The following is a 9,675-nucleotide window of genomic DNA, read 5'->3' as shown; positions in this document are numbered from 1 at the left end:
TTCCCTCCACTTCTGATCCCTCTGAATATTAGTATGTGTTCCTTCGTCTTATCCTTCCTGAAGTCCACATTAAACTCTTTCGTCTTACTGACGCACAGTGCAAGGTTTTTGCTGTGCACCGCTCCACTAGTGAACATATCTTGCTCCTGTACGCTTTATCGTCTTCATCTGAGATTCTACCAACAATATTTGCATCATCAGCAAAATCATAGCTGGTATTTGATATGCACATTTGATGATTCAATATGCACATGGATGTCAGGAAAATCGAAGGATAGTGACATGGTAGAAAGGTGATATTAGAATTTGAGTGTGTTTGATTTGCTTTTTAGCTGTTATTGCAATAAATTGTGGGCCGAACAGCATTTTCAGGTATATTTCCTTGCTCTATGCTGTAAGAATTTATTCTAATTTTTCTTTCCAGATATGTAAAACCACGTGTTTGCACCATTGTGTTCTCGTGGCGCAATAGGTTAGCGCGCGGTACTTACAAGACAGTACACGGCGGAGAAATGCCGAGGCTGTGAGTTCGAACCTCACCAAGAGCACTTGTGATTTTAATGCTTGCAACGTCCAGGTGATTGGGCGTCTCTCAGGCTGAGCATTCAACTGAAATGCTCCATTTAATTTTGTTCTGGTGACATACCCTGGTTATTATTTAGATTTGACTTTGAAACGATGCCCCTCTGAGTTTTGAACTGAGCAAGGGGCCGTGAGGTTAAACGTTTTGCAGGAGATCATCCCTTACTCACTAAAAGGCAGTGTCCGCCGGGCTGCAGGCATTCTCCCTGTTTGGTCCTTTCGTTCAACACGCGGAACCTCACTTCCCGGTGTTGAACGTGTCTGAACAGGTGGCATCTTTGTTGAATCAACACATCTGTGACCCCACATTCCTGTCTTCGCAATTCAGTCAAGCAAGTGGTGAAGAAACCAACCCGACCTTTCCTGAAGCCACGCTGCAGAAACGCTCTAATTGAACTTCGCCTTGGTTCGTTGTGCTGTCGATTAAACTCAATATTTACTTCGGCGAATTGTTTCAGGCACACGCGAACAAAAGTGATATTAAACATAGCTTCAGTGAGCGTAAATGGTATCGAGATACTGATATCCCTCTCCCTCTCTCAGCATGTAGCTGCATTATTTCTGGACTGAATTATAAATAAATTCGCACATGTCCCGTGTTCACCAAGCCTCTGTTAAAGGGACGACACCTCCCCCGATTCTACTGACGTGCTAATGTTCTGTTTCCAATGGTAAGATCCTTCCGGCTGGAATGCGATCACTCCACTGCGACCATTGATTTGATCGACTTGCCGCTCCTTTCCTGAAGACTGTTGTTAGCAATATAATTTTCGTTCACAATACGTCGTTTAATTGGCCGTTCATGCCTTGGTCTGGTTGCGACCCGCCGGATCAGATTGGAACACGATCATTAATGAAATATCAGTATGATTGTGTGTCTGGTGTTAGTACGGACTCGGTGGGACGATTGGCCGTGATTCATTACTCTACAGCTGGCATCGTCTCACAAGTAACTCTGGCGTGTAACGAGTCCTGCTGTTTATAAATGTATCGGCACATGGTTCAGTCACTCGCTTCAATTAACTTGTAATCTGAGGTGAAGAGTACGGACGGGAGAGACAGGATGAGAAATCTTAAAGGCACTGAATTTAGCACGTGAGCGGGTCCGCCACCTTGTGGAGACTGATAATATAACATCCATGATGGATTAGACAGAATGACAGAATTCTGCCCCATACCTTCTGATATAATAACCAAATCTATTACAAAATTTTAATTAAAATCATTGATTTACTTATTTCTTAGCCAAGCCTTCTGTGTGACGAAAGGTGAAGACTCGGAATTCTAGTAAGTGATAACTTCAATATATTATGCATATTATATTATATTATATATAATATATATAATGCCCCAAGATAAACCTGTCACGACGAGGATGGGATTCGAACCCATGCGTGCAAAGCACAATTGATTAGCAGTCCATCGCCTTAACCTCTCGGCCACCTCGTCTGCTCTTCAAACGTTTGAGTTTTATTTTTCTGTGTTTCTTTCCAATCACCTGTAATCCCCGCTTATGTTCACACGCTTGTTTTCATATTCCAGTTCTATTTCCCTTGGCTACCATGGTTACCAGAATTCCTGGGCATGGATAAGGAATGCTTGGAGCGATATGCGCAAACGGCAGGAGAATGGAGCTTTTTTTATTGGCACCTCAGACGCTCTGATCGTGCTGCGTTAAAAGTATCGATTCCATGCAGTTTAAACCCGAGAGCCTGTGAGTATTTTCAGTTGTGCAATGAGCAGTGGGCAGGTGCGCAAATGTCTGGCTTATTTTCAAACGCAACTACATTGTAAAATATGTGTGTGTGTGTGTGTGTGTGTGTGTGTGTGTGTGTGTGTGTGTGTGTGTGTGTGTGTGTGTGTGTGTGTGTGTGTGTGTGTGTGTGTGTGTGTGTGTGTGTGTGTGTGTGTGTGTGTGTGTGTGTGTGTGTGTACAATGTCCTGTATAAGTTACTCAAAGTGGCTTCTTTGGTTTGTTAAGAGTCGGAATGCTTCTTTGTCTGATAAGTATTTCTCTCGCAGTTGTTTAGCTTTAGACTTGCTGATATGGGGATTGTATTCATTTGTTAACCAATGGGGAATGTTATTTTGTCTGGTGAGGCTGGGAGCCTGGGGCTTTTCGTGTTTTTTTCAGGGGAGTCGGGAAGGAGAAGCCGAGGAAGGTGGACGTGCGCTGCACTGCTTGGTCGACCACCGGCGGTGGTCGAGGTGCGAGGACGTGGAGGTCGGAGGAAAGTGACGAGAGGTCGAATGGTTCGATGGTTGAGCTCAAACGATGTGCACTAAACTGACTGAACTTTGATAAGTTGGCGCCTTTTACTTTTTCTTTTCTTTCATATATATTGTATTGCATAGTACTCTTTTAGTTTTAGTAAAATCCTTAAAGTGTATTTCATAACGATACCTGGTGTGTGTTTGATACTGTGTGTGTCCGCGCAGCATAACCTTGATTCCCACAGCCCCTGCGTGTACGGGAGGTGGGTTGGTGTTTGGCTGGATCTCCTTTTCCCCTAGACATATACCAGCCTGTTGGTAAGTGTTACATATATATAGATGTGCTGAGCTGTCCGCTGAGCTTTCTGCAGGGTCCCTGCGATTGCGGAAAATACAGTTCCCAAAAGAGAAAGTGATGTAGCCAGTCAGGATGCTCCCAATTGTGCCTCTATTGAAAGTTCTTAGGATCTGGGGGCCGCACGTCAAGTTTCTTCAACCATCTGAGGTGAAAGAGGCACACAGCCGGTATGTTTAGGCCTCGTAAGATCTTCGGTGATGTTTATGCCGAGTAACTTAAAGCTGTTCACCCTCGCTACCCCCGGATACATTGATGTCAATTGGGGAGAGCCTGTCATTTGCTTAATACAGCTGAAAGTACATTTATTGGAATTATTCATTTTAATTAAGATGTGTTACGTTAGTAAGTTAATTCAACCGAAACATTTCAAATTAGCCTGATTGCAAAAAACGTGTTTTTGTACCTAATACAGTGTAACTGCAGCCCATAATACCACTACTACTACTAATCATCATCATAGTAATAATAATAGTAATAATAATAATAATAATAATAATAATAATAATAATAATAATAATAATAATAATAATAATAATAATAATAATAATAATAATAATAATAATAATAATGATAATAATAATATGATCCTGATCCCTACCTAGTGGGAATATCTTTCGATACAGCAGCAACATTTTAAAAACACATTTAGCAGTGTGCTGACAAAACTAATAATAAATTACAGGATAATAAAACGCACAATAATAATGTGCAATAACATGAAATAATAATGTAACAAATAATAAAACAGGGACTATTATGCGATGATGTGTTCTGCTGTGGCACAGAGATGGACTGTTGTATATGTTTATTGCATTTGTTAGGAAAAGGTTTTCTCTAAAATTCTTGTGACAACAGTGCTGGATTGGTCATAATGCTTGTTTAGTGACCTCCTCTCCACCCACCTCCCTGTCCTCCTGTTGTAACAAACAAACTGGGCTGCATCCTAAACTCAGAACTCCGCGCAACGAAATTAGCGCTGAGTCAATCCTCTTACCTACTGATGTAAAAATGAAGAAAACGATACAGACAATTTTTAAAATGTTTTTGTTGTGAAATATGTATTTGTGGCCTTCATGTGAAGCCACACAACGTTTGTCATCTTTGAAGTACATACGGTTAGATTGAGAGCCCAGAGCTCACAGGGCCAGAGTAACTGCAGAAAGCGTCGACTCGCGACTGAACGTGTCGAATTGCCTGTTCATGTCCACACGTCATGCATAAGAATTGTTTTGGACAAAATGTTGCCTTCACGTACTGTCAATAACTGCTTATGGATCGTGATCTACAGAGTCCTTTTATTGTCCACGTCAAGATTCGGTAGGAAGTGTGAATATTGGAGATGAATCTATTTATTTTTATCTCACCACATAAATCGTCTGTTCTCCTGTTTCCGGCATGGAAATACACAGAACCCGGCTGCGAGAGAGAACTAATCTTGCCACTGAATAGCGGATAATGCATTATCCCAACCAGTGATGAATGCGAACCTCCAATGCCGTTAACGTATTTGACTTTCCTTCTGCTTCTATTCGTCGAGTTGCTTATTTTAATGTTTCCTGTAGTTTTTATGTTGCTCTTCCCGATTGGAGAAGAATTTAGTAAAAGTGGTGCCAAAGTGGTGACGCCGTGACGGTGTGTGGACGTATGGGACACTTGCTTTCCTTGTCCCAGAAGACTGAATGTTCGATGGGGAATTTGACGGCTGTAGAAAAGTAATTGAGAGCCATCGAGGAAAAGGGAAAAAGAAAACCGCACATATTATCGAGGGAGCAGCAATCGAGCCAACCTCAATGCTTAACAAAACACTTTCTGTTTACAGCCATTGCTCGCTTTCGCTTTTCTGCTGGATTTTTTAATTTTCCATAGCACATCTCCATCTCCTGTTTAACCTGTCAGTTCTTTCCAATATTCAGTTGAATAACCCTACTACTCCATTCCTGGGGAGAGTGAAACGTCACTGATATTTTTCTTCGATGATGACCCCAAAACTGTTTTGACAATACTCCAGGTGAGCTCTCACCAGTACCTTATAAAGCTCAGCATCAGATCCCTGCTCTTGCATTCTGGACCCTCTTGAAATGAATGTCAAAATTGCATTTGCCTACCCGACCTAATAACTCAACTTTAAACTATAGGGTCTTTTGCACAAGGAAACTGAGTAAATTTGCATCTCAGTATTTGGATTTTTCCCCATTTTGAATATATTCCGCACCTCTATTTCCACTATTAAAATGCATGAACATGCCTTTTCCAACATTGTACATCATTTGACACTTTACTGCCCATTCTCGTAAACTGTCTAAGTCCTTGTTCATTCTACCTTTTTCTTCAATACTACTTATACCTCGACCAATCTTCGTATCATCTGCAAACGTGGCAACAAAGCCATGTATTCCATCACCTAAAGCATTTATTCTCAGCATAGAAAGAAGTGGTTCCAAGACCGACACTTGTGGAACACGACTAGTCACTGGCAGTATGACAGAAAAGGATCAGTTTATCCCACTCGCTGCCATTGCTCGAACCATTCCAGTAACTTCCGTGTAATAGCATGGGCTCGTAACTTGATAAGCAGCCTCGTTTGTGGCACCTTGTCAAAGGCCTTCAGAAAGGCCAGAATACAGCATCTACTGCATCCCATTTATTTATGCTGCTTACAGTCTCGTCTAAGGATTCCAGTAGCTTCTTCAGGCAGATTTTCCCTTAAGTAAACCATGCTGACTTTTCCTATCTTGCCCTGATTGTCCTTGATTCGTGTTGAATGGATAAGGGAACATTCGTATTTGACTTTATTTTCCGTTAAATGACTCGACTTTCACATTTCACTGCTTCTTATATTTAATATGTTGCTGTTCTTGACAGAGGATGACATTTACTGAAGTGAAGACGAGGTGTGTGGACAAACGGAACACTTTGCTATTGGTCACTTTGGAAGGCTGAAGGTTGCGTGGGGGTTTGTTGTTGGCTGTACAAAATCAGTAAGGGGTACTGAGAAATGTGGTAAAGGGAAACCGCACCCCTTATCCAGGGAGCTGCACCCATGGAATTAACGAAAACACGAAAGTCAACGAGGGAATAGTTCAGCCGGCGAGGGTTCGGAATTAACTGCATGTTGGTCGTGAAGGGAATTTCGACAGCCGTGTTGAATGGGAGTTTAATAGGAAGGGCAAAGAGGGAGAAAAGATGTTCACTGCGGTGTTTGTTCGGTACCGACTCAATGGGACGAATGGTCACCTGCGTTGTATCCGTCTCTGGCATTGCGATTAGATAATCACCGTCACTAATCATTAAGGTAAATTGGAAAGAGTGAAAGGTCACCCCCACATTTCGAAAGATCATAAGTGATAATGGCCACGGCCTCGGTTTGCACTGTGTGCTACGGCAGCCGCCTTGCGACTCCTTCCGCTTGGGTCATGAGTTACGTCAGAGATCTTGGCGGGGATAAGGCCGCTGTGCTTTCTGTGCGGCAGGGGCGGACTGCGGGTCTCGGGCTGGTGTAAGGGAGACTATGCTCACATCGAAATAGATTTTTCTCTTTTTTTCTTTTAATTTTCATACCGGATCCAGTTACACTACAGCAACAGAGAAAAATGTAACAGTGGGATAGCATAGGACAGCCTAGTCTGTTTGTTTTCTGTTTCCACAACGCCGGGATAAGAGTCAAGGGGGTTTTCAGCACGGCTCCCAGCTGCTCCCGGATTTTGACTGGGTCGCCACGTAAATGCAGGTGTTGCTGCAGCAGCTCAGATACATGAGCATGTATCCGGTTTCAGCGGCGATGACTCCCGAGAGCTGTAATCTGCTCGCCGGTACACAGACATACCTGCCGATGCAGCCACTCCCAGCCAGAGAATCACATAGCTGCCGCGAGACAGCGAAGAGCAGAGTTATTGGACTTCTTCCTGTTTTTAATCTCCGGGTCGGCCTGATTCGCACCATCCTTTCTCCGCAGAGCCCTCCGGGACTGGTTAGCCGCGATGATTCGTTTCACTGTCAGGCAGTTAATCAGCAATATTGCAAGAATGCTAACCCACGGGACTAAAATGGGCGTCGCCTTCATATACACCGCCCCCGATGGGAGTGGAATAGAACTCCAGTCTGGGGCGGGGAACCTAAGGATACATTGTTGATTATTTCTCTGGGTTCCATATGCGAATAGATTTGGAATGAACCAGAGGAAAACCAGAATGGAAACAATTGTTATAACAGTGAAGGCAGTGCGCACTGTGCAGTATTTCGATTTAATCCTCAGGCCACTGATGGCTACGAATCGGTCAAACGTGAAGAAGACGGTATAATTTACCGACAGTCCCACACTGACACTGCTAACGTACAGAGTGACGATACGGACGGAAGTGTTGGGATAAAAGCTGAACTCGAAGGCTCTGCATGAATATCTGATAAAGCCTGACGTTGAAAACCATGACCAGTAGATCGGCTGTTGCCATGGCCACCATGTAGACGGAGATACATTTTGAAAGGCCGCAGTTTCCTCTGGAGAGTATTGCGATGGTGAGGAGGTTCACTGAAAGAGAGACCGTCAACAATTAGAAATGAGGGATTGTGGGCAGACGTTCACCACTGGAAAAAAAAATCAACTTTCTATCACACATAAATAATCAAATCAAAACGTGTCGTGAATGTGTTAACTTTGCCGTAGCAGTACAATGTAGTAGACAATAATGGGGAAAAAAAAAACCGGAGTTACTGTAAATAATTCATTAATTTACGGTGATGCAGCCTGACAGAATGCTGTCCACGTTACATCTGTAGAAATTTGCCAGTGTTTTAGGTGATATACCAGCCCTCCTAGAATTCCGAATGATTCATAAGCCCTGTCTTTCATTCCCCTCAGATCAGAATTCCTCCACTCCAAGCAATGTACTGGTGATTCCCCACTTCTCTCGTCGTAGGCCAGGCACCCTCCTTCCTCGTTAAGAAGCGAGCGGAACAAAAACTCAGCTTTTCCTCGCTGCATCATAGCCTGGAGAAATGAGGAATCTATGGATCTCTCTTGCACCAGCAGAATAAAATACCAGACAGCCTGTGCTAAAATATAGCTGTCTGGCACTGGAAGATCACGACATGTATAGATAGACAAAACTGTGTAATGATACAGCTTCAATAAACACAATTGTTAAACGATCGCTCCAATCTTTGTCAAAGAGACGAACGTCATAGCACTCATTACGTTGCTGTGGTAACAAGACCCATACGCATACGGTGTGCGGAGCTGAAGTGGATGCTAGAGGTTAGTGTCGGCCCAGTATTGCAGTGGAAAATAAAACGGGAGCCGAGGATCTCTGCGGAGGTAACACGTTAACCCATCTGTTAATCTGTGATACAAAACAAAAGTTCTACACTGGGGAACATGGATGGTAGGGATATGGTCGCAGGAGGCAGTGAAATGGTTCGGTGCAGAGCAGATGGACTGAAGGGCCTGTTTCGGTGTTGTACTTTTCAATGACTCTGTGGCGATAAACAAAAATCCGTTCCACACACTTACCGGGGAACGCAAAAGATGACCATGATGGAGTAGTAAACGTCTTTTATCTTGTTAATCAGTGCTCGGCCCCATTTCCTACAGTGATGTGTATTTGCCGTCGGTCCAAATTCAACGTTGCTTTAACAGTACGGGATCGGAGATGGGATTCGTTCCAAATCTCTTCTCCGGACCAGCGTTTCTCTGTTCCTTTCAACGATCTTCCACGTACAATCTGCCCAACAGTTGATGTCAGTAAGCGTTTCTATTCAACTCGCTGCACCTGAGCCGAGTGTGATTGCACATTAATGGTTTCCCATTTATATAAGGATATGATTCACGATTCAGGCAAATTAGTATAATAAAAGTGGATTGCACAACGTATGACATTAGTTCCAGTATTTTAACAAACAAGGAGTGAATTTTCGCTTCAGTGGGTCAGAGCACAACAGGAGAGATTATGTCGTTCTGTTATTAAAATTGAGGCGCTGCGGGTCAATACTTGTTGACTATGGATAATCCCGAAGGAAGCGCCCCTTCTTCACAACACGCTCCATAGATTGTTGGTGGATAAGATGTTGGAGCGATGTTTGTGAAGTACTTAGAGGTAATTGAACATTTGACCGTAACCAGCATGCCTTCCTTGGTGTTAATATTGCCTGAAAAATGTGTTGGTACGTTTGAGGAAAATGCAGACAAGATCGACAAATAACAGTTAGTAGAAGTTAATTAGTTGGATATTCAGAAGACATTTTCATGGTGATGTGCTAAACAAGATGAGGCTCTCTGGTTTTTATTAAATATTCTATCATTGATATAAGTTTGGCGTCTGGCAGGACGGCAGCAAATGGGAAATACATGAAACCCTTTCTTTTTGGATGCCGTTGGCCAAAGTGATCCAAAGGGGACGAAAGGACGTTTCATTTCCAAGTTTTTATGTCAATGATCTGGGTGTCAGATTTGGGTGGCTTTGTGGCCAGGTTTGCCGACGCAAGGTGAAAGGGCAGGTAGGGTTGTGGCAGAGGGGGAATCTGCAGAA

General features: G+C 43.2%; 2 non-coding genes across 2 annotated transcripts; one reads left to right on the top strand and one right to left on the bottom strand.

Annotated features, from left to right (window-relative positions):
- The first annotated feature begins 454 nt into the window (after positions 1-454).
- trnav-uac (transfer RNA valine (anticodon UAC)) lies at positions 455-548 on the top strand. Its single transcript has 2 exons — positions 455-492; positions 513-548. It is a non-coding gene; the product is annotated as a tRNA-Val (tRNA).
- Positions 549-1,949: 1,401 nt separating this feature from the next.
- Positions 1,950-2,031, bottom strand: trnas-gcu (transfer RNA serine (anticodon GCU)). The gene has a single exon. It is a non-coding gene; the product is annotated as a tRNA-Ser (tRNA).
- Positions 2,032-9,675: the final 7,644 nt, after the last annotated feature.

The sequence above is a fragment of the Hemitrygon akajei genome, unplaced genomic scaffold (genome assembly GCF_048418815.1).
Source record: "Hemitrygon akajei unplaced genomic scaffold, sHemAka1.3 Scf000143, whole genome shotgun sequence".
Lineage (NCBI taxonomy): Eukaryota > Metazoa > Chordata > Chondrichthyes > Myliobatiformes > Dasyatidae > Hemitrygon > Hemitrygon akajei.
The sequence above is the reverse complement of the archived record's forward strand: the minus strand, read 5'-3'. Positions and strand labels throughout refer to the sequence as shown.